This window comes from Chrysochloris asiatica, unplaced genomic scaffold (assembly GCF_000296735.1).
Source record: "Chrysochloris asiatica unplaced genomic scaffold, ChrAsi1.0 scaffold00100, whole genome shotgun sequence".
In the NCBI taxonomy this organism is placed as follows: Eukaryota; Metazoa; Chordata; class Mammalia; order Afrosoricida; family Chrysochloridae; genus Chrysochloris; species Chrysochloris asiatica.
The window spans coordinates 6,084,765-6,089,733 of record NW_006408618.1 but is presented as its reverse complement, the minus strand read 5'-3'; the positions used below and the strand labels follow the sequence as shown (position 1 = coordinate 6,089,733).

General features: G+C 46.7%; 1 pseudogene; it reads left to right on the top strand.

The window, feature by feature from the left end:
• Positions 1–3,589: 3,589 nt before the first annotated feature.
• On the top strand, positions 3,590–4,946 carry LOC102823357 (annotated as a pseudogene).
• Positions 4,947–4,969: the final 23 nt, after the last annotated feature.

Sequence of the window (4,969 nt, the reverse complement as noted above, 5' to 3'; positions counted from 1 at the left end):
CTGAGTAGTGACTGGTGTCCTAAAAGTTCATGATCAGCCATCTAAGGTGAAACTATTGGGTTCTCCCAATCCAGAGCAAAGAAGAGTGAAGAAAATCAAAGATGCATGAAAACAGTGAGACCAATGGAATAATGGACCATGTGAACATCAGCCTCTATGAATCTGAGACCAGAACTAGAAGGTACTTGGCTACCACTACCAACTGTTCTAAAATGGATCATATTAGAAGGCCTTGAATAAAGTGGGAGAAAAATGTGGAACAAAACACACATATCATAAAAAAAAAAAAGGGCAGACTTACTGGTCTGAAAGAAATTATTGGGATCCTTTAGTCACTGTTCAGGTCTGGAACTGAACTCATCCTCATAGTTCAGTTTTCAGTTAAACAATAGACAAGCCTATAGGGTAAAAAATAATATTAGCAAGGTACTCATTCCTTAAAATAACCATTTGAGATCAAAGGAAAGAGTTCAGAAAGGTTAGAAAAGAAGGCAGAATCAAAAGGGAAATACAGGCAGGAAGTGGGATAAGTGACATTAGATTGTGGGGATTACAATCAATGATATAAAACAACATGGGTATGAATTGTTGAATGCAAAAATGATTTGTGCTGTAAACCTTCACCCAAATCACAATAAAAAATTTAAGAAGGTAAAAGCAAAACCTAGTTCTTATAAGGTGGACATTAATTATGTCCCAAATGTTCAACTTTCAAACTGATATACCACTCCGTCATCTTGAACATCAACTACTCTTTGCTCCCCCTCAGTACTTTCCCTCAGGCCCTTGGGTTTCATGATTTGCTGCAACATCTCACAGAACTCACAAACTGTACTTAGAGTTAAGTGACTCATTGGGGAGGCAACAGAATACAACTCAGGATCGAGAATGACTCAGAACTAACAGGAAAAATTCAGGATACAGTTCTTGATCAGGACAGCTTCTTTTCACCCTCTGCTGCTGGGCCTTGCTTAGAATCATCTCAGGCAGATGTTACAAGTCTTAGCCCTGTGTGATAGGAAGTCACACTGCAGTCATCTGCACTGATCTTGTTCTTGCCATCTTGTGATCCTATAGCTCTCATTACTCCTTTGTCACCGTCTATTACTCTTTCATGTTACAGTTCCTTGTCTCTGTCTCCTGGGTCTAGCAGGTTTTCAGCACAGGGACCCCACATTCAAAAGACACACTCTGCTTCTCTCCCTTTTCCACTTCTGGTATGGCTTATTTTAAACCTAGTAGGATGGCAAAACTGACCAATCCCCTAATTAGGGTTCCACAAACCTTATTTGTGTGGCCTTATTCCCACAAGGAGTCCTGGTGTGGTGCTGTAGGGTAAGCACTGGATTAAAAACTGAAAGGTTGGCAGTTCAAACCCACAGGTCACTCCTTAGAAATACTATACAGGGTTGCTATGAGTTGGAACTGATTCAACAGCACTTAATAACAGCAATAATAATCATCTCCCACAAGGATGCCATGTACCTTATTTATATGATTAGCAAGATGTCCAATCTTCTTGATTGGTCACAGGCATCTTATTTGCATAGTCCCACCCAATCTTACAAAACCATAGCTAGTAAAGCCACATTAAAGTGATCCATCACAGTATAAGACTTAATCCAGGGATCAAAGAAATAAAGTGTGCATTCTATCCTCAGTCTTAGTTTTCTCTCCCCTTCATCTAACAGCTATCATGTCCATATGAATGGCTCCAAATTTATTTTGTGAAATTCAGGACACTAATATGAGCTCCAGAGACATATGCTAGCCGCTGCCTAGCTATTTCCATTAGGATATATATTTGCACTTCCCCAAACTTGGCATATACAAACCCATATTCACCAGCCTTGTTCCCCAGCCCCTCCCAAATCTGTACCTCATCCAAAGTCTGACTTCTTTCTGCCTACAATGATCTTCCTCTCTCTTCTTCCTGCCAAAGTCCCACTGGTCATCAATATTGTTTTTGTTGGGTGCCATCGAATAGGTACCAACTCACAGTGACCTATGTACAATAGAATGGAACATTGCCCGGTCCTATGCCAATCTCACAATCATTGCTACACTTGAGCACATTGCTGCTGCCACTGTGCCAATCCATCTCATTAGGGTCTTCCTCTTTTTTTTCGACCAGCCACTTTACCAAACATGATATCCTTCTCCTGGGACTTGTCCCTCCTAACAATATGGAAGTATGAGACTTCTAAGGAGCATTCTGGCTGTACTTCTAACAACACAGATCTGTTTGCTTTTCTGACAGTGCATGGTACTTTCAATATTCCCCTCCAACACCAGAACTCAAATGCATTAATTTTTCTATAGTCTTCCTTATTTATTGTCTGATTTTCACATGCATGTGAGGCTATTGAAAATACCGTGGTTTGGGTCAGGTGCATCTTAGTCTTCAAACTGCACACTTGTGCAACAGATTTACCCGATGCAATATGCCATTTGCTTTCTTAACTGCTGCTTCCATGGGTGTTGATGGTTGATCCAAGAAAAATTAAGTCTTTGACAGCTTCAATCTTTTCTCCATTTATCTTGATGCTATTTATTGGTACAGTTCTGAGGATTTTTGTTGTCTTTATATTAAGGTGCAACCTATACTGAAGGCTGTGGTCTTTGATCTTCATCAATAAGTATTTTAAGTCCTCTTCATTTTCACCAAGCAAGACTGTATCATCTCCATATCTCAGGTTGTTAATGAGTCTTCTTCCAATCCTGATGCTGCAGTTTTCCTCATATAATCCAGATTCTCAAATTAATTTTTCATCATACAGATTGAATAAATATGGTGAAAGAATACAACCCTGGGACATACATTTACTGATATTCATTCAGTGTCCCTATATGACTTGTCTTCAATATAAATCAGATCGTAAGTTTTACATGTATATAATGTCTGAGTGTAATGGTGCACAGGATGATTTGGCCAGGCTTTGTCACTTGAACCCACATTATTTAAGGTTTAGATGGAAGGTCACATGTCAAGTGTCTCCCGATCGCTCCCAGGCAGACATCTCCCTCCTTTGGGCTCCAATAGCCTTTGCCCGAACTTCTCTTAAAGTCCTTTATACATTCCTCCCCTGTTCCAAATGCAAATCTATAATGTCTTTGTACCTCTGAAATATCCTCTCTCTCAGAAGAGCTGGCAGATCTAAAGATGTGTGAACTCCTGAGCCCATTGGCATGGACCTGGCCTCTAGGAGCTAGGGCTGTGCGTGAAGCAGCCAGCTGGTCTAAAGTGCAAGGAGGTATGTGCACATTCCCAAACTTGCTGCTGGTACCCATTTGACCTAGATTGGATGGCTAACCAAAACTTGACCAGATAAGGATAAAGATGTTTGATACTGTGAGCAAGTGTGAATTGGTAAAATTTAATGAACTGGACATTTGCTTATGGAAGCGGTTGCTCAAAATTCCAATTGGAGTGGAAAAATTCATCATATAAAAAATAAATCATCGAAAAAAGTTGAACCATCAAGTGGGAAGTCTGGAGGGGTCCTTGTTTTGCTTCAGAGTTGAGCAGCACATGGAGCACCACCACCCCCACCCCCGCCGGGCAGCAGAGCACCTGTCCTGTGTTACCATGAACCTGGACATCCAGTGTGAGCAGCTGCGTGATGAGCAATGGACAGAGCTCTTGCCCAGATCCGGCAAGTGGAGGTCGTCAGGCTGGACGGCTGTGGCCTCACTGAGGGCCGGTGCCAGGACATCAACTCTGCCCTCAAGGCCAACCTGTCCCTGACAGAGTTTGTCCTGGGCAACAACGAGCTGGGTGACACTGGCGTGCACTGGGTGCTTCAGGGCCTACAACGCCCAGACGGCAAGATCCGCAAACTGAGCTTCCAGAACTGCTCGCTGACCGCACCTGGCTGCATGAAGCTGCCCCATGTGCTGCGCTCGCTGCCCACCCTGCATTCGCTGCACCTCAGCGTAACCCCCTGGGCAATGAGGGGCTGCAGCTGCTCTGCGAGGGGCTCGAGAGGGTGCAGCTGGAGTTCTGCAACCTGAATGCCGAGGGCTGTGAGATGCTAGCAGGTGTCCTGCAGGCCCAGGCCGGCCTCAAAGAGTTAGTGCTGAGCAACAACGACACTCGGCCAGGTCGGCGTCCAATCGCTGTGCCACGGCCTACTGGCCGCTGCCGCTCCGCTGGAGACACTCAAGCTGTCCAGTTGTGGCATCACAGCGGCCTACTGTAAGGAACTCTGCAGTATTGTGGCCACCAAGCACTGCCTGCGGGAACTGGACCTAGGGGACAACCAGCTGGGGGGATGAGGGCTTGGCCACCCTGTGCCCTGGGTTGCTGAGCCCCAGCTCCAGGCTCCAGGCCCTGTGGATTTGGGAGTGTGGACTCTCTGCTGAGGGGTGCAAGTCGCTGAGCGGGATGCTGCAGGCCAAGGAAAGCCTAAGGGAGCTCAGCTTGGCAGGCAAACTAGCTGGGGAACCAGGATTCAAAGCTGCTGTGTGAGGCCCTGAGGGAGCCGGGCTGCCGCCTGGAGTCCTTGTGGGTGAAGTCCTGCGGCCTCACGGATGCCTGCTGCCAGGACTTCAGCACGATGCTGGCCCAGAACAGGTGTGTCCAGGAGCTACAACTGAGCAGCAACAAGCTGGGGAACTTGGGCGTACAGCTGCTCTGCCAGGGCCTGGGTCAGCCGGGGACCACGCTGTGAGCGCTCTGGCTGGGTGACTGTGAGGTGACAGACAGTGGCTGCACCACCCTCACCTCGCTCTTGCTCTCCAATCGCAGTCTGCGTGAGCTGGACCTCAGCAACAACTGCATGGGTGACCCAGGGGTCCTACAGCTGGCTGAGAGCATCCGGCAGCCGGGCTGTGCCCTGGAGCAGCTGGTCCTGTATGATGTGTACATCAGCGAGGAGGTGGATGACCTCCTGAAGGCCCTGGAGGACAGCAAGCCCACGCTGAGGAGGTGGATGACCTCCTGAAGGCCCTGGAGGACAGCAAGCCC